Here is a 20,820-nt window from a genome sequence, read left to right as displayed (position 1 = left end):
ATCCACTCATGCCCTAAGAGGCAGACACTGGGACTGACACTGTGAAGAGCACTAGAGTAAAACAAAAATTATTATTTTTGTATGGATAGTTCTGAAAGTGGGATTGGTGGGGCAAAGGGCATGCCCATTTCTATTTTAATAGTTAGTGCCTGGTGATAAATGGTTATTTTGTTTATGGTTTTATTTGCATCTCCCTAACAAATGGGGAGGAGGTCTGCCTTTCTCATGATTGCATTTCCTCTTCTGTGAAGTAATTTCATCCATTTTTCTATTGTTTGTCTTTTCCCAATTGGTTTGTAGGAATTCTGCATGAGGGGTCTTGAAGGGTATGAGAAAAGTGAAGCTCTTATCTATCTGTATGTAACAAACACTTCTCATCTATGATTGTCTCTAGACTTGTTTGCAGGGCCTCTGACCATGGAGACATTTAAATACCTGATATGTTCTAATCTGTCTTTTCCTTTATGTTCCTGGTTTCCTGGCTTTCTTGAGAAGATCCTCCTTACTCTCAATATTGTATAAGACTTTTCCTAAACTTATATTTTTACTTCTAATTTTTCATATTTCGGTCACTTATCCAGATAGAGGCAAGTCTTTTTTTCACTTATCAAGTGCATCATTAGTTTATGTTGATTATCTCACTCTTTTTAAATGCTGCATCGTATTCCACAAAAGATATAATGACATTTAACTTGGAGTATTTGGGGGTATTGAATTTAGTTCTAAATACTACTTAATAATAATAATAGCTACCAGTTACTGAGCGCTTATTATATGCCAGGCACAGACCTAAACACATTCCACATACTACCTCATTTAACCCTCACAACAGTTACAGGGTACATTCTACAATCATTTTTTAATAAATGAGGAAATATATCTTGTCAAGATTACACAGCTAGGAAGTAAGTGGTGCTAGGATTCTAGCCCCAAAATCCCAAGCTCTTAACATACCCTGTGCACTTTCTCTAGTCTTTACAAATGTGACCTGAAATACTCCATATTTTCATTTCTGTAAGGATGAAGAAAGGAGGGAAATAAACACTTCTTACGTTCTTCCTCTGCCCTCAAACCCTGTACTAGATGCTTTCATAGGCTGTCTCCTGGAATTCCTACGAAAGTCCTCTGAGTGGTGAGGTTATCCACTTCCCAGAAACAAAAAGGGAACTTCAGTGAGGTTAAGACACTTATTTGAGGTTTGTTGATGGGTTCACGGTGGGACCATAGTGAGTACAAACCCAGTTCCAATGCAATTTGTGTATTCCAACTTTTCGCTCAGAAAGATATGTTCACTAGCTTTACAGATGGATGGACCCACCGTTTTCTGCTTTTGTCTTTTTCTTTCACTGCTGTTGAACTATTTCCTTGGGATACATTCCCAGAGTGAGATTACTGAGTCAAAGTGTATGAATACTTTTATGGCTTTCTGTCTATACTGCCAAATTGCTATTACAAAGGGCTGCACCCTTGTTTTCTGCCACCAGCTCTACGGGAAGCTTTATGGCCTACAGATTCCAGTACTTAGGTGGGGAAGCTTCGCTTCCAAGGGGTGTCACACTTAACACAGTAAGCCCTGAGCAGAAGCGGTTTAGGGCGACCTGATGAATAAGCACTCTATCCCACCCCGCCCCTGCCCAGCCCTGATGTATAGTGGGTTTAGGGATTGACTGCTTTTGTTTTGTTTTGCATAACTTTGCCTCTCTTATGAAATCCTTTAAAACGTGACTAAAATGGGATTAACCATAGTTAGGCTTGCCTTTTAAGAAAGGACAAATCTGACAAACACCCTTTTCTGATGCCGTGCCCCTTGGGGAAAGCGCTCCCGCAGCTTGGCCCTGGAAGGGGCCGCTCTGAGAGGGACATCGGGGAGGGGGCCACCCTGGGAGGGGGCATCTGGGTGGGTGGGTGGCTGTCCGGGACGGGAGGGGGCGGCCCGCGGAGCGGCAGGGGTGGGGGTCAGACTTGGGCCCCAGTTCGCTGGCGGGGGCAGCCGATGATAAGGCGGGAGCAGCCAGTCGCCACGGCGGCCCCGGCCTGGCGGGAAGGCGGGAAGGGGCCCGGCCGGGCAAGAGCAGATAACGCCCGGCGCTCGGGCCGCCGAGACTCGGAGACGCCGTGGCCGCGGGAGATAGAGGCGCCCGAGTTCGGGCGCGGCTCCCGGCTCCCAGTTCCCAGCTCCCGGCCGCCCCACACCGCTCCCCCCAACCCCCCAACACACACACCAGCCGGGGCAGGTCCGGGGGCGGTGACGAGGCCCTGAGGGTCTCAGGACTTGCGAGGCACGGGACCGCCCCGCGACCTCAGCGCGCTCATTGCACCAGGCCGCCACCCGGTCCCATCAGCGCTGGGGCCCTGGCCCCCGTCCAGGTCGGCCCCGGTGACCCCCAGACAAAAAGTCTCCCCATTCCCTCCTCTGTCGACTCCCTCCTCTGTGAAAGGAGGGCACTCAGGAATCGTCATTACTGTCTCAACACAGGGCGTGCGGCAGGCTCTTTACAGTGTCCAAGGACTTTCTCTGTTACCCAGCTTGGCTCTCCAAGAGCTCCAGAGGAGAGTGCTTGTTTATGGTGACACCCCCTGCTTCTCACAGATGGGGGTCAAGGAACTGGCCCTGAGCATCCCCACAGATGGGGATGCTCTTTGGGGCCCGAGAGAGACACTCTTCCTTAACCCACAAAGAGGGGCCTTTCCCCTCTGGAGGCTGACAAGGAAATCTCCAACAGTGGCATTTGCATTTTGCCTTTTCAAATTCCTCAGATTCCCCACATAAAACTCAGTTGGCTGCCAGACAGCCAGGGAGGAGGAGGGCTGGGAGAGGCTGCATAGGGGCAGCCAGGAGCCATAAATTGGCCCCGGCTCTCCAGCAGAGAAACAACCCTGGGGGTGGGTGGAAATTCACGCACACAGGGAACCTCCCTTTAATCACCCCACTGCCAAAATTAAACATCTCCTGACAGCAGCGAGCCGGTCCGGACTTCTCCGCCTGGCATTCAAGGCCCTGCCCATTCTGGCACTGACCCTCCTGTACCTGCTAGGCCTGCGTAGCACCCCTTCCACTGTATACAGTTTGCCTGTCATACATCTCACCCTTTGGCTCCTTGGCAATCCTAAAGCCTTCCACTTTCTTCCCCACTTACCCCGAATAAGTATTTACCTCTTCTCGGTGACTTGCTAAAGGATTTTCAAGGGTTTGGTCTATTTTTTGTTTTGTTTCTTTCTTTGCATTGTTGTTCAGTGGCTTAGTCGTGTCTGACTCTTGGAGACCAGCACGCCAGGCTTCCCTTGTCCTTCACCATCTTCCAGTCTTTGCATTAAATGACCTCAAGAACCATGCCCTGAAGTAAGATTGGACTCCTCTCTATTACAACCACCATTGATTGCATGCCGACTATATGCCAGGGCATTTCGTATAGTACCAAATCCTATCATCAACTCCAGTGGATAAGAGATATTCTCCCATTTTACAGATGAGGAAAACTGAGCTTTGCAAGGTCCAGGATCACAGAGCCAGGAATACTGATTTGGCCAAACTTCAGATTCAGGCAGATCGTGAGTAAAAGGCAACTGACCAGGAGACCTTGGTTCTTCTAGGCATTTTGTACTAACTCAGCTCTTGGGCAAGTCCTTCTCTTTCTCTGGGCCTCAGTCTACTGGATTACAATGGAGATAACAGCTCCTGCTTTCCCCCGGGGGCAGTTGAGGGGCTCTGCAGAGAGCCAGGCATGAGGCTGGGCCTGCAGGAACCCTTCCTCCAGGGGAAACTGGAGGTTACGGTACCCTGCTTTTCTCCCCTAGGAGAAAACACTGACTCATGGAAATTGAGTATCTGCCCCCCTCCCAACCCAGGTAGGCCTCTCCTGAAAGTCAGTGGTCCATTTCCTTCTGGCGCATGGGCAGTACTGTCAGTCCCTGGAGCCCTCAGCTTCCATTCTTTGTTGCCTACCCCCAACTCCTGCCTGGTGCCTCCTCACCCCACTCCCAGGCTCTCAGGACCCCTCTCTCCTCCCGCATTCAAACTTGCTGAAGAAAAAGCCACTCCATCAGTCTGTTACAGTTGTGTGTGAATGAGGTCAAGTTAGTAGCATGTTCTTCCCAAAATATGCTTGTTATCAGCCTGGGATTCTGGCAGTTACTAATTTGGGGTAATACGTCCCTCCCTCTCTCCAGGCAGGAAGGCTGGCCCTGTCCAGTGCATCTGGAGTTCCATATTTTTATATTTTTATTGGTTTTTCCCCCTGCCCTCCACATCCTGAGCTGGGGGAGAGGGTTTATAGGAGCCCACTAATTAACCAAGAACAGAAGCCTTGTTTCATAAATAAAAGCGTAGATACACTGTAGGAATAGAAATCCAGCAAGTTCCCTGTAGAATGTTCAAACCTCAAAGAAAAATCCCCCCCGCCCCAGGGTCTGGGCAGGTGAGCCCCCAGGGGCATGGAAGACCTTGGTGGGGGCAGGGACACTGGCTGTCCCTCAGGAGAAGGGAGGTTCCTTGGGTTCTAAACTGAGCTCTTTTGCAGCCCGGCCTTCAGCTCATGGTGGCCCACTCTGTGCCCATTCCTGCCCCCGTCGTACCAGCCCTTCCCAACTCTGGGTCTCTCTGCTGGGTCTCTGGGCAGAGGGGAGAGGAGAGTTAATGCAAGCTGTCCCCTGACCCAGGGTTAGTGGGTGTGGCTTCCAGTGTGGTCAGATTGGGTGGTAAGACCTTGGGCAAGTCCACTGTTGCTCTCTGGACTTTCCTCTGAGGAATGGAAGGTACAGGTGAAATGAGCCCTGAGGCCTCCCACTCTGAAGTCCTGCGCTACAGTTTATAAAGGAAGCTGATCTGGAAGCTGAAGGAAGATCCCAGAGCTCACGTGTAGGTGGCTGCAGGCTTAACCCTCAAATCTCTTCATATGTGGGCAGCTCTTCATCCTCATGACGACATACAACAACCTCTACTATTATACCAGTTTCAGATGTGGGAATGGAGCCTTGGTGTTTGACCTGCCATCCAGACCCCATGAAGAAAGCCAGGCAGAAGGGACTTGCCCCTTTCTGCAAATGTTGGAAACTGAGGTCTAGAGAAATCCAGCAGCTGTTACAGTCCCGGGCCTTGCTCAACCAGGTAGCAACCCCTGTAAAGCAGAGAGTGCGGGCCAAGGGACCATGGAGACGTGCTTCCCTCCTGTTTCTCTGCAACCTGAAGCCAAAGGGAAGACAGCGTGGTTGCTCTCACTCCCAAGGAGAGTAGTCACATTAAAACCACCCCTGGACAAACACCTACCTCCTCTTCCCTGAGAGCGCAGTGGCCTCTGTGGAGCCATCTGGTGGCCAGGCCTCATCACTGCAGAAGCTACAGAGCCTGGGAGCCTAAGGACCTTCTGGTCAGATTTCCCAGTTTCCAGAGACAATCTGCAAGAGAGGTTTAAACCTGGATCATAAGGCGACCTGAAGAATTCAGAGAAGCTGGTTTGACTGCTGGAGCAGCTTCCACTCCACAGGAAGTATTTCTTCCAAGAAACTGGAGAGCTGGGCTGCGTGCAGAAGCATCTTGCATTCCCTCCCCACCCAGCACCCCGGAGATACCAGTGCGCATATCACAAGGGGAAACAGAGGCCTAGGAACCCAACCCTTGATCACAATCATGCAGCAAATAAGCATGAGGACAGGCCCCAGGATTAGTTCAGTGCTTACTGTGTATATCAAAGCCTAGCCTGCTGTGTGATCTTGGACAAATTATATACCGTCTCTGAGCCTGTTTCATCTGTGCAGGTCAAACGACATAATGTATGCAAGTTGCTTTGCACAAAATAATGAGCTGTGCCTATCTTTACTGTTCTGATAGATATTTCCACTATTACTTCTCACCTTCTCCTTGGTAAGGGGTCCTTGTAGCCCTACTTCACAGAGGACACAAGACCTGGACATCTTGCCCTGGAATACATTAGTAAGTGGTTGATCAGAATTCCAAACAATGGCTGTTTCAGGAAATGTACAGTGAAGGCATACGGGGCACAGAGGTGTGATGCTAGAAGCCTATTTTTACTATCTTTATACAATTTTTAAAGGTTATGCTCCATTTACAAAATGCTGGCTATATTTGCCATGTTGTACAACATACCCTTGAGCCTGTCTTACACACAAAATAGTTTGTACTCCTATTCCCCCACCCCTATGTTGTGCCCCCAACCACTGATAACCATTGGTTTGTTCTCCATATCTGTGAGTTTGCTTTTTTGTTATATTCATTCATTGTATTTTTTAGATTTCACATATCATATCATACAGTATTTGTCTTTTTCTGTCTGACTTATTTCACTTAGCATATTACCTTCTAGGTCCAACCATGTTGCCGCAAATATAAAACTTTCATTCTTTTTATGGCTGAGTAGTATTTCATTGTATATATGTACCACATCTTTTTTATCCATAACTCTGTTGATGGACACTTAGGTTGCTTCCATACCTTGGCTGTTGTAAATAATGCTGCTATGAACATTGGCCCTTGTGGATAAGGGCACGGCAACCCACTCCAGTATTCTTGCCCAAAGAATCCCATGGACTAAGGAGCCTATCAGGATACTGGGCTACGGTCCATAGGGGCACAAAGAGTTGGACACGACTGAAGAGACTTAGAATGAACAAAAAAATAAATACTGGAGTACATGTATCTTTTCAAATGAGTGCTTTTGTTTTCATCAGATATATATCCAAGAGTGAAATTGCTGGGTCATATAGTAGTTCTATTCTTAGTTTCTTTGAGAAACCTTATACTGTTTTCCATAATTGGAAGCCTATTTTTAGATGGTTCCAAAAAAGAAAATATAGGAGAAAAAGAATGATGAAGCAAAATGGGACAGAATATAAACAATTGATGAATCTGGCTGCAAGTTATACAGGAGTTCTCTGTTCTATTTTTTTGCAACTTTTTCATGAATTTGAAATTATATTCCCTAAAAGGTTTTAAAGGCCAGTTATTTCAAAATTCCACCTAGTCTCATCTATCACCCTCCTGGGAAGCAGATGAAAGTTCCAGCCTCTCAGCGATCCTTGCTTCTGACTGGTGGCCCCATGCCTGAGGCCTTGGCAAGGATATGACTGCTGGTAACACCCTGCAATCCCTCCATAGCGAGTCAGAGGTGCCCCTGCCCAGTGGCCAGCATCACCCCAGGCCCCCAAGCCTTCTCAGGGCCTCTCCTCGGCCTCCCTGTTTCCCAGCCCCTCACCTCGCTCCCGCCCAGGTCCCAGCCAGGCTGTGGTGCGAGGTCGAGGTGGGGTTTATTTATAAGTTCCCGCTGATTATGAATCACTGGAGGAACTGCCTGCAGACTGGAGACAAAAGTCTGGGGCCGCCTGGCCAGGAGGAAACACTCTTTACATTTGACTTTCCCCTTGGCACAGGCCACTCCGCGCCTGGCCTGGCCAGGATCTGCCAGCCCCTTCTGTTCTCAGAGGCAGAAGCGCATTTGCCGCCAAGTCTTGTCGGCCTGTCCGCCTTGCTGTGTAAACAGGACCTGGGGCTGGCGGCCCGGCCCCGCACTGGAAATGAGCCTGCCTTCCGCAGCCCGGCCACTTCCTTCTCACATCCGGAGACTCCTCAGAGTTCAGATGAGGGCTGGTGGGCAGGAGTGAGGAGAAGTTAGGGTTTTGCTCTGCTGGGGTCTTCATCAGCCTTGATGGAGGATCAGTGGACAAACGGAGGAGCAGAGGACTCTTAGGCTGCCATCAAAGCCCAATATAAATGACCCTGCCTCTGGGAAATCACCTCAGTCAGGGTCTGCCCCCCCATCATAGTTTGTAGTTTTGTTACCTTCAATTAACACATATTCAGCACGTACTATGGGACTTCCCAGGTGGCTCAGTGGGTAAAGAATCCACTAGCAATGCAGGAGATGCAAGAGATACAGGTTCTCTCCCTGGGTTGGGAAAGCATGGCAACTTATTCCAGTGCTCTTGCCTGGAGAATCCCATGGACAGAGGAGGACTACAGTCCACAGGACTGCAAAGAGTCAGACACAGCTGGAGTGACTGAGCATGCACACACGTAGCAGGTTCTGTGCAAGGCGCCTGTTAGGGTTACATGGAGACATCCTATTCATGTCATCATTACTTCTTTTGATTCTTGAGGGCAGACAGAGTTCATGTCTGATTCATGATCCCCCTCATCCTACAACATGCCTTGCATGGTTCCTGAACACAGCAGAGGCTCACAATTTTTCATTGCGTTGACCTAGATTCAACGGGGGCAGGCAAACCAGAAGGAGCCCAAGTTCCAACCCACTCCCCTTTTGGGTCCTCTGTCCCCATCCTGCCTTAGCATTCTTGCCCTGGGAGCCATACTCCTTGGAGAAACTTGTTTCTCTTTATGAATATCTGAACCAGGTTTTATATCTGAGTAACTTATAATGTAAGGGATTTGATTTCAGAAAGTACTAGAAACCCTCCTCCAAACCTCACTCAGAAACATCTTCCCCACTCCTCTGAGACGTCACCAACTTTGAGGCATGCTTCTCAGTTAAGCATATGTTCTCCACCTCCAGATGAAAGAAGGGAGTTCCCTCTGGATGGTTGACCTTATATCCCCATTTTACAGATGAGCAAACTTCAGCTCAGAGAAGCAATGTACTTGATCAGGGCTGGTACAAAGGAGAGACAGGTTTTGATTGATTGTTTTGTTTGGCCAGGCAGCATGTGGGATCTTAGTTCCCCAGCCAGGGATCAAACTGGTGCCCCCTCCACAGGAATCATGGACTCTTAACCACTGGACCACCAGGCAATTCCCTAGAGATGGATTTTAAGCTCAGCTATCAGCAGCTAACGCCTAGGATTCTTCACAAGTTCTCAAACTGCCTCCCCTTTATCTGATGCCATCTCTCAGCAGAAGAAAAAGGGAAGGGAGAAGTCCCCAGAGAGAGGGAAGCATGGAAGTCAACTTTAGAAGCTTGCTGGGCCAGCCATTCCAGGTTATGCCCACTGCAACCTTCCAGTTACAACATTCATTAATAAGCCTGCTCAACAGATGGCAAAACTGAGGCTTGGAGAGGCGTGATGGGCTCAAGGTCATCAAGCTAATGGTGGCAGCCAAGACCGTCGTCAGGGCCCCAGCACCTGTAGACAGCCCCAGGTTGGTGAGTTCCACAGAAAAGCCAGGTTATCAGCCCAAGTGAGGCTGTAGAACTGCAGGCAGAGGTTTCTAGGGTTTTAGGGTAGATGGGATGAAGGCCTTTCTGGAGGGTGCAGGAGAGGGACAAACATCTGCAGGGATTTTTATTCTGGTGGCTTCTGTCTCACCTGCCTCAAGGCTTTTGCAAGAGTCCTGCACAGCTGTAAAAAGCAAGACTTTCTCCTTTTCTCTGTTGAGGACCTTCCCCCTCCCTTGCCTGGCTCTGGAAGTCTCCACAGAGGAGTCAGGGTTACTAGCAGAGACTAAAATCCCACTTGCCTACTAACTCAGGGGCTTCAAGTAAACCTGACCGAGTGTCAGTTTCCTCATTTGCTCATCTGCAAAATGGGGATAATATTAGCAATTCAGAGCCTCTGTGAAATGACTGAAGACTTGAGATATCTTCATGAAGTGAAATGGGAGCAGAAAAGGTCCTTATGGTGGCTTGTACTGGTCTCATTATTTCATACAGAATGGTCCTTCCTCACCCCGCAAGATCCTCAAACTCCTGAGGGAGGAGAGGGGACAGAGCCACAGTATCCTGTTCTTCATCTGTGCCTTCTCCTCTCATTCCTCCCATCTGTCCCTGCCCATACATCAAGCAAACTGGGATGTACTCCGTCAATTCTGGCTGATGACTCAGAGTGATTAGACCTGGAGGCAGAGGAAGGGGTTGGGAGTTTTCCAAGTCCTCTGTGGCCAGAGAAGTCTGAGAGGTGAAACCCCTGAATGATGAGGTCTCCTAAAGCCACTTGCCTCAGCCAGGGAACAATTTTTTTTGTTTTGTTTTCACATCCACTGTCCCAATTAAACTTCACAGCCATCCTACAAATTAATCACCCTCAACCCCACTTGACAAATAAGAAAACCGAGGCTCAGAGAGCCCAAGCAACTTGCCCAAAGCCACTAGGCTAATGGGTGGTTTCCAACTGAGGGTCCAAACTGAGATCAGGGATTCAGGGGTACTAGTTTCAGAATCTGAGGTCTTGGTGCCCAGGAAAGAACCAGATCTGAATCCTGGCTGAAACCATTATGAACTGTGTGACCTGAAGCAAGGTCACTTACCTGAGGCTATATCTCTATAAATGAGGATGATGGCCTATTCAGTGTTAGGCAAGTAAATGAAATAATAGATGCAGACCCTGCCTCCTGCCTCCTTTCCAAGCACCCACTCTGGGCAGGCATCATGCCAGACACCGGCACGCAGAGACTTGGGAGCCAGGGCGGTGGGCTCACATTTTCCAGCTGGGCCCCCTGTACCTGGAACAGAGACAGTGCTCGGCTACCACTGGGGCCAAGTCAATGTTCACGGGTCATCTTCCTGCTGCCCCCAAGGTTGACACACTCTCCAGGATCTTGCTCATCAATGACCACCTCAGAGTCCCAATCCAAAGAGCATGCAAGGGAAACTGGCACCCGTTCCAGGTACAGGGGGCCCAGCTGGAAAATGTGAGCCCACTGCCCTGGCTACCAAGTCTCTGCGTACCAGTGTCTGGCACGGTGCCTGCCCAGAGTGGGTGCTTGGTAAACACGGATGAATGAATGGATGTTGTTTGGATGCCGAGAGGTCGGCGCTGCCGCCCATTTGCTGTTCCAGGGGACAATGCGACAGCCTCTTTGGACTGGGGGTGCTGTCCCGGAATGTCTGAGGGGTGAGGTCACTAGGCTCGTGCGCACTGCTTACAGGAAGCATGCTAGCTCCAGCACGCCTGATGCCAGCCAGCAGACATTTCCTGCCTGGCAACAGTCCCCTCCCTCCTCCCCTTCCTCCTCCTGCCCACCTCGGGCCTGCGTGCCTGCAACGTGGACTTCTCTCCTTGCCTTGGGTCCCACCCTGGCATGGTCCGCTGGTGCTCCCACTGCCTTCCTCACCTCCTAAGGACCTGGGACCACCTTGTCCAGAGCAATCAGAGAAGCCAGATGATGCACAAATGCTTTAGAAGAAAAACACCCCCAGCAGTCCCTCTGTGTGATTGGCATGGGGGAAACTGAGGCCCAGAGAGGTTATTGCCGTTTCCCAGGGTTGCACAGCAGTCCAGGCTAGGGACTCCCACCAAGAGCTGGGGTCAATTCCTGCTTCTCCAGTCTTTGGGCAAACCCTCCTCTAAGGCCCGTTTTTCCTCCTCTGAAAAATGAGTAACCTTCTGCCCCTTCCAGGCTCTTGACTAGAAGTACATCCCTTCTGTGTGACCTGCCAAAGCCCTTCATCCCTTCTCTCCTGAGCTTTTCTTCAGTGACAGAGACTGGGGTTTTAGCTCAGGAATATTAATAATCCCTCACTTGCATAAGGCAATGGCACCCCACTCCAGTACTCTTGCCTGGAAAATCCCATGGATGGAGGAGCCTGGTAGGCTGCAGTCCATGGGGTCGCTAAGGGTCGGACACGACTTCACTTTCACTTTCACTTTTCACTTTCATGCATTGGAGAAGGAAATGGCAACCCACGCCAGTGTTCTTGCCTGGAGAATCCCAGGGACTGGGGAGCCTGGTGGGCTGCCGTCTATGGGGTCACACAGAGTCGGACACGACTGAAGTGACTTAGCAGCACTTGCATAAACACTACAGTTTTAAAAATCACTTTTCACAGAAAGTACTTCAATTTTCCCTACATCCTATGTTACAGATGATGGAACTGAGGCCCAGAGGGGCTTGCCCCTGGAGCTGGCCAGTGGCGGAGCTGGAGTTCAAACCTGTGCCTGAGACAGGCTATGTCTGGTGCATCCTCCTTGCTCCCTTGGCCAGCCTCAGGGCCAGGCATGAATCAGATGCCCAGGAAACCTGTTTGTGGGGCCTGACATACTCATTTAAATGGGGCAGGGGGTGTCTCCTGGAGACCAGGCCACTCTTAAGGAATGGGCTGGACCTTCAGATCCACAGCAAACCAGGAGGCACTTCTGTCCACCCATGCAGCCTGGTGGTCACCAGAGCTGGGGAGTAATCCCCTCAGTTTCCCCATCTATACAGTAGATACCTATGTCTTAGGGAAGGTATGAGGACCCCCTGGTGCCAAGTTGCCTCCCTCTACTGGCCCCAAGCAGGGTTCTGCCAGGCTCTGGGGAAAAGACTAGGAGATGGCCCTGAGTCACTGAGGCAGGCTGGGATCCCCACGCCCCCATTTCTCAGCTTCAGTACAGCTCACATCAAAGCCAAGCTACTCACCCTGCCCGCCAACCCAAACCTGGCTGGCCAGAGCAGCAGCAGCCAAGAAAAAGGCCAGGCCTGACAGGAGCTATTTGCTCTCCAGCACTCCGTGATTGTGGTATAGTGACCGCGGTGGCCGGCAGAGTCAAAGGGGACACTGTTCTCTGAAGCCAGGACTCCCCCAGAGTGGGAGGAGGTGGCTACCCACAGCCTGAACTCAGGCTGGCTCCAGGCCTGGCACAGGCCTCCACGCTTTACACGTGTGACCTCATTTAATCCTTACAACAACCCTGCCAAAGTGGCTTGACTGTCTGCACTGACGAACAAGCAAACCGAAGTGCAGGGAGATGAAATGACTCATCTAAGTTCCTACAATAATGAGGGGCAAACCAGGTCCATCTGACACCACTAAGGGTAATGAATGACTCATCACCAAGATCCGGCCATTATCTGTTTCCACTGAGGGCTGGACTGGATTGACTTGAGCACCTACTATGTGCCAGGCCAACTGCTTTTGGAGTGTCATTCGACCTAAAACTGAATAACTCAGAGAACAGGCATCACTAGCCCCATTTTACAGATGAGGAAACTGAGGCTCACTCAAGATCCACTTTAAACACCCATAGGCCCAGGGTACTCTTTAGTAGTTGAGTGGTCCCTTCACCCCCTTCTTCTGTGTTAGAAAGAGAGCAAAAGCTGGAAATTCACTAGTGGTCCAGTGGTTAGGACTCTATAACTGCCAAGGGCCAGGGTTCAATCCCTGGTCAGGGAACTAAGATCCCACAGGTCAAATGGCATGACAAAAAGGGAAAAAAAAAAAAAAAAGGCAAAAGAGAAGGGCATGGGGTGATTTGGGGTAAGGAATTAAGAGGTACAAACTATTATGTATAAAATAAGCAACAAGGATATATTGTAAAGCATAGGGAATATAGCCAACATTTTATAATAACTCAATGGACTATAACCTTTAGAAATTATAAATCACTTTATTATACACCTGTAACTTACATAAGTCACTGCGGATGGTGACTGTAGCCATGAAATTAGAAGATGAATACTTCTCGGCAGGAAAGCTATGACAAACCTAGACAGTGTGTTAAAAAGCAAAGACACTGTTTTGGCAACAAAGGTCCTTACAGTAAAGGCTATGGTCTTTCCGGGAGTCATGTACTGTTGTAATAGCCGGACCATAAAGAAGGCAGAGTACCTAAGACCTGATGCTTTCGAACTGCGATGCTGGAGGACTCTTGAGAGTCCCTTGGACCACAAGGAGATCAAACCAGTCAACCTTAGAGGAAATCGACCTTAAATACTCATTGGAAGGACTGATGCTGAAGCTAAAGCTCCAATTCTTTGGCCACCTGATGTGAAGAGCCGACTCATTGGAAAAGACCCTGATGCTGAGAAAGACTGAAGGCAAAAGGAGAAGGTGGTGACAGAGGTTGAGATGGTTGGGTGGCATCACCAGTGCAATGGACATGAACTTGGGTAAACGCCAGGAGATGGTGAGGGACAGGGAAGCCTGGCATGCTGCAGGCCATGGGGTCACAAAGAGTCAGACACGACTTGGTGACTGAACAGCTAATTATATAATATTGTACATCAACAGTACTTCAAAAACAAAACGAATGAGGAAGAAAAGAAAGAGAGCAAAAGCACCCAACGGCATTATCCTCTCGACTCCCAAATAATGCCCCATGTGTGCTGCTCATACTGCAGAGTGTGCCTGCATCAGGGCTCCTGATCCTTTTTGGGGTTGAGGATGACCTACTCCTGTCCTGTCCTTTCTCCTTGCCAAGATCATAAGTGTATATAGTTCGATGAATTATCAAAATGCAAATACAACAATGTAAGCTCCAAAACCCTGCTTTTGAGAATAAGTGTATTCACACAAGCAGTGCAGAAGCACTCGGGGAAGCCAGACAAAGGGCATCAGGATGAGACTCTGCACTGCTAAGCAGCTTCCCAGGGATGCTGGTGCTGCCCGCCTCCTAGTGTGAGTGTGGTTCTGAACCCAGGGCGTCGGCATCGCCTGGAGCTCAGGGGAAATGCAGAATCTCAGGGAAACCCCAGGCATATGGAGCACTGGTCAGCTGGGAACATTAAAAGCTATCAAAATCCCACCTCCAGGAGTTCCAGTTTAATTTTCCTGGGGAAGGGTGGGGCTGGGCATCCATGCTTTTGACTGCTCCTCAGGTGCCACTGAGGCACAGTGAAGGCTGGCGCTCTACAAGTGAAGGCCGTGGAGTCCTCAGTGCCGGAAAGGACCTCACTCATTATCCTGTCCTACTGCGGCCTTTTATGGAGGACCAGAAATGGATCCCAAATGGGACAGCAACCTGAGGCCAAATCATGTATGAACAGATCATCAAATATTAAACCAGGAAGTGATTTTCTTTTTTTTTTTGGCCATGCCAGGGGTTGAACCTGGGCCCTTGGCAGTCAAAGCACAGAGTCCTAACCGCTGGACCACCAGAAAATTCCCAACAGGAAGTGATCTTGGGGTCCAAATGATTCAACCCTCCTTGTTTTGCATCTAGACAAACTGAGGCTGAGGGAGGACAGGACAGCTGGGAGGAGCACTAAGGTCCAGGCTGGCTCTCCAACACAGCAAGCTGTCTCTCGGCTACCTTTATTTCCCTCCAAATGTCAGACCTAGCATAGGACAAGCCCTCACTTTTCAATTGCATATGGGAAAACCCTTTCTCCCCTCAATCTCAAAATGTGGATTCAGGATCTTCTCAGACGCTGGGATTATAGTATTAAAAATGCAGCTTGGCAAGACACCAGGACTCCATGAAAGGGATACTGATACCTGTTACCATACAGATGTTGGACCTAAACCAATAAAATATAAACAAATTAAGGAAAAAATATTTGCCAGTAATTATAACATGTCAAAGTTTCTTTTGATGATATCCTTAATATGTAAAGCACTTTTACAATCATTAAGAAACAGACAACTTAAAAGTGGGCAATGGATATCAGGAAAAGTATAAAAGGCCCATAAATATTAGAGGAGATGTCCAAATTCACTTACAGTTGAAAAAAAGCAAATTTTAAACACTGGGATACAACTCTCAACAATCAGATAAATAAAGATTGGAAAGAGGTCCTGCCCATATTGTGGGGAAACAAGCAATTACACACACATTACATTTGTGAACACGTAAATGTACAAAAATTTCACTTTGTATATTCTTTACTCAGTAAATTCCACTTCTAGAAAGGTACCTTGCAGATAAATTCATACACCTGCACAAAGATTAGGTACAAAGTGTCATATCAGCAGTGTTTGCAAAAATGGAAAACTGGAAAGGGCCCAAATGTCCATTAATGCGGTCGTGCAAACAATGACAAAGTCTCACGTGCTCCTGCTTGGAAGGGTCTACGTGTTGCAGAACAGTACATAGATTATGATTTTATTTGTACAAAAAAATTCTACAAATGTTCATCTGCATAGTTGACATATGCACAGAAATGTCTGGAATGATACTCTCAGCTGCTAGTGTTAGTAAGGAGGAGGACAGATTTCACTTAAAAAAAAAATCTATAATTCTGCGATGTTCACTCAAAAGCACCTACTACTTTGGTTATAAGTAATTTTCAATGCAATTGGGTTGTGCTTTCTATGAATTCAGGGGTTGCTAGAGGCAGTGCAGTTCAGGGGCTAGCGGGGACAACACATTGGAACTTCTCACAGGGACACAAGGAATCTCATTTTAATAGTCTACTGGCCACCAGTACAACAAAATATGTGCTCTGTTGCTGATAAAATTCATTGTTTAAATTAGACAATAAAACACTAATTATATTCCTTAGACATGTCTGTTTTGGGGGGATTTTTTTTTTGCCACACTCACATATGTGACACATGGCATCTTAGTTCCCTGGCCAGGGGATCAAACCCAGTCCCCTTGCAGTGGAAGGGCGGAGTCTTATCCATTGACTCACCAGGGAAGTCTGCCTAGATATGGCTTTGTATCAGGCTATAGCTAAAAGTAACCATTAGCTCACTCCCAGAAGAAATTCAGGGGAGAAGACAAAGGGGAAGAAGCAGCAGATTTAGTGTTTAATGGCTTATGATAACACGGAGCTACGTAAAAGCTCCATGGTGTCCACCCCGTGTCTTCCCAGGGTCCAGGGGCTGTGAAGGGTTCAAGGGGTGGAGGAGGGTCCCAGCCAGAGACAGATCCAGAGCTTCCAGCATGCAGCAGGGAGTCTTGACTTATAGCCACAAACTGAGAAAGGAGGAGTGCCTATAGCTCCTCCTCTTGCTGAGCAGGGGAAGCTCCTGCAGCAGGACAGGCTGGGGACAGGAGCGGGAACACTTGCTCCTGTGCGTGGCCGCGGAAAGTTGCCCATGGCCCCCAGCTGCCAAGCCCTAGATCCAATTTCACCATAGGATGAGTACCCCCTGGTCACGACCCCAGGGCAGAGCAGCCCCTTGAGGTCCCTCTGCCCTCTATCAAACCCTGCCTTCAAGACACAGCAGGTTATGCTTTCCACCAATGCACAGGGCTTCAGAGCCAGACGGAGCCTGGAGACCCCCTGGGCCAATCTCTTCATTCTACAGAGAGGAAAACAGGTCCATAGAGGAGAAGGGATTTGCCCAGGGTCACCCAAAAAGTGGGTGGCAGAGCTGAAACTGGGCCTTTGAGTGAGAAAATGTTACATACAGCCTCTCCCCACACTTTTCTGGATCATGCCTGGCTGCCCGCTCCCCATGGCCCCATCTGTCACTCAACAAATACTTACTGAATACTTGCTATTTGCCAGATAATGTTTGAGACCCTGAGGAGACGCAGTGGACAAAACAAACCAAACTCCTACTCAGGTGGAGCTGACATTCTCGTTTAATCCCAATACCTACCTGTTACATTTGAGAAGCAGACACATGCTGTTCTGTTGCAACCCAGAAGGCCTAGTTAGGAAAAACCGGTCTGCCCATATCCATGCTGTGCGGGCCAGAGGGCTTTTTCCCTGGAAGAAAAGAAGCATCAGTTGAGAATGGCCCAAAAGGTTCCCCAGTGCCCGCCCTGCAGGGGTAATAGCCCCCAACCCATGAGAGTCCTCTCCTTTGATTCTCAGAACCATCTTACCAAGCAGATACTCATATCTCCATTCTACAAGTGAGGAAACTGAGGCCAAAGAAGGTGAAGATGCTGGGCAAGTAAGCAGCTGGACTGGGGTTTCTCCTTCCTCCAGATCAGGGTCTGGACACCCCATGGGCAAGGGCAGGCTGGCCAAAGCAACAGGAACAGGGTGCATCTTATGCAAGCTTCCACTTTTGGGGAAGAGAGTGGGGGGTTCCACTGGCTTTTTCTCAGGGTGCTCAGAGAAATTCACCTTGCCTGCCTTGTCTAGAGGATGCCCCAGGGACCAGCCCTGGTCCAGGAGTTAGCGCCCTGCCCTGGGACTCGGGTGCCCAGAGCAGAGTTTCTAACTGTGAGGGAGTACCAGCCTTTTTTGTGATACTTAATGGAAACCTTGAACCCTCTAGGAATGTATATATATATCCCCTACATATGAACCCTCAAGTTGCAAACTGTCAAAGGTGCAAGCGTGTATGGCATCCCCCGTATGTCAGCTGCTGTACTGTACTACTGTATTTTTCAAGGCACTGTACTGTCATACTAAAACTTTTATTTTTTATGTTTGTTTTTTATGTACATATTATTTGTGTAAAAGGCATTATAAACCTATTACAATACTATAGAATAACATATATCCGATTGTGCTAGTTGGATACCTAGGCTAATTTTGCTGGACTTATAAATTGGACTTATGAACGCGCTCTCAGAATAGAACTTGTTCTATGCAGGGCACTTACTGTATTCTGTTTATCCCCTCATATCATTTTGCACACAAATTCCTTAAGCCCATCCTTCACCACGCATGGCAGTGGTAGACCCTCCCAAGGAGCCTCCTTTAATGGGGTGAGGAATCACACTTTGGAGCTGAATTCAGTGGCCCCCAAGGATTCTCCCACTCCTTAGGAGAAGCACTACTTGAGGGCCCTGCAGACCAGCCCAGGCGGTGCATGAGTGCCCCCTGGGGGCAATTCATCCAAGCGTCCCAGGAAATACTGAGCCATCACTTCCCCCGGCATTTAATTAAGATTTAGTGGAGAAGAGTTGTTGTTTAAAAACCTGTTTTTAAATTCAAATTGACAAAGATGGGAATCACAATGCTCTAAAATGTCTGTCACTCTGCTCTACATTTTAGGAGAAAACCTTTCAAGCCATTTCAGTTTCCTGACAATAGGGTCTTATTTGCCCTGATGCCAGGGGAGTGACCACGTCATAGTGTTGACCCCTTTCTGCCAGGTCTTCTCAGCTATAAAATGGTCATCCTTGAGTTCAGTCCCTGGGCTGGGAGGATTCCACACGCCACGGAGCAACTAGGCCCGTGCTGCACAAGAAGCCACTGAAATGAGAAGCCCACACAGCAAAAAAAAGAGGAGCCCCCGCTCACCACAACTAGAGAAAGTCTGCACAAGCAACGAAGACCCAGCCCAGCCAAAAAACAGATGTTCGGAACACTGCTTCCTTCCCCACAGGGCCGTTGCTCGGGTTAAACACACCGGAAGCACTCAGAACAGAGCCCGGAAGACTCAGCATCCACAGATGAAATCCTTCCTTACTATTACTCCTGTCATTGCTATTATTATCGAAAGTCTTAGGTGTTAAAGTCTGAGAACCTCTGCAGTGCCTAGCAACTGCAGTAAACAAAATGTTTAGTTGTTTAGCGACCCCACTAAACGGAATGACTCTGCTTCACGCCCCACACCCATCAGGAACCCAGACTCTACACATACTCTCAAGTCCCCCAGCCACTCCCCAGCTCCCTGACCCTGTGGGGAGTACAGTACAGCAAGCTTCTGAGTTACAAACGTGCTAATTCCCATAGACTGACCCTCCTCCAAACCCATTTCCTCCTTCCACCAGGCCCTCGTACCTAAGCAGGCTGCACCCTGAGCAGCTGGTCACCCAGATGCCCTCTTGCACTATGGTCCTTCTGTATCCCCACAGGGCTCATGAAACAGTGACCTCTGATAGAACACAATCCTGGCTTTCAGGGGGGCCCACTCAGCCCTGATTAAATCCTGCTGAAAGCTCTGGCTGGCCCTGGCCAGGCCCCGCACCCCACACACACCTGTCAGGAATGAATGACCCTTTATACCAGACCTGTCCTGGAGATCCCAGCCATCGACCCTGCACCCCAGACGGCTCCCAGTGCCACCCTCAGTCTCAGAGTCCCCCTTCACACACTCACACACATTTTGAGTGTCTCTGAGTGGAAGGGGCTGGTGTTTGAAGCCGCAGAGAGGTAGGCGGGGCTGCCCACCCAGTCATAAGACATGGACAGGCAGGGATGCCCTCAGGTGAGGTCAGGCCTCCAGGTGGCGGGAATCTAACATCTGCCAGCACTTCTCGAGGGATGTCCTCCAGAGCCAACCAGAGCCTGGGTATTCAAGGAGAAACAGGCTTATTCTTCCCTTTTATTTTTTTAACTTTTAATTTTATATTGGAATATAGCCAATTAACAAAGTTTCAGATGGACAGCAAGGGGACTCAGCCATACATATACATGTATCCACTCTCCCCCAAACTCCTCTCCCATCCAGGATGCCACATAACATTGAGCAGAGTTCCCTGTGCTATACAGTAGGGCTTTGTTGGTTATCCATTTTAAATGGAGCAGTGTGTACATGTTGACCCCAGAAACAGGCTTTTTCAGTGGGGCACTCACCTGTGAAGAGTGTCCAGAGTGATCTGGAGCCAGGACAGGGAGGGGACATGAGAGAGAACAGAATGGATAGAGGTGCTGACAGGAGCAGGAAAGAGCTCAGACACTCTTCTAGAATCATTCCCTGCCGCCCATCACAGGGAGTTGCTGCCTTCAGCCAGGACTCCACAGGGAGGCAGAGCTTGGTTCCAAGCTGGGTTCTGCCAAGAGCCCACAGCCCTGTTCTCCTGGGTCATGAATGGCCCACAGAAACTCCCTCCCCTAATGAAGCCACTTGGCTCTCTTCCGGAGACCCACGTTATAGCTTCCCCTTTTTGACCCTCTCACACAAAGTGCTGACCATCCCCCACTTGCTGGATGAGTCTCGGTTGTCCCTCCCAGGGCGCAGGACTCAGATGCACATGGAGCTTCCAACAAGCATGATTCCCCTTGGCAAAGGTGACACTTCCCTCTTCTCCGAGAAATCAATGCCAAAAAGCAGCAGCTCCGTAAGTTTAACCTCCAATAGGGCCTTCTATTACCCTTACCTTGTAGTTACTTATGCCGTTTTCTGGGTTAAGAGTCAGGAGTCAGGGTTAAGTTAGGCCTGAGCTGCCCAACATGGGGGCCACCTGCCACGTGCGGCTACTGAGAATGTAAAATGTGAGCAGTCCAAACTGGAGGTGCTGTTAGTGTGACATGCATATGAGATCCCAAAGATACGGTTGGAAAAAAGAATATAAAATATCTCATTAATGGGTTAAAGAAAATACATTTTTAAAGTTAATTCTACCTGCTTCATTTTA

The sequence above is a fragment of the Bubalus kerabau genome, chromosome 10 (assembly GCF_029407905.1).
Source record: "Bubalus kerabau isolate K-KA32 ecotype Philippines breed swamp buffalo chromosome 10, PCC_UOA_SB_1v2, whole genome shotgun sequence".
NCBI classification, from domain to species: domain Eukaryota; kingdom Metazoa; phylum Chordata; class Mammalia; order Artiodactyla; family Bovidae; genus Bubalus; species Bubalus kerabau.
Note: the sequence above shows the minus strand (reverse complement) of the source record.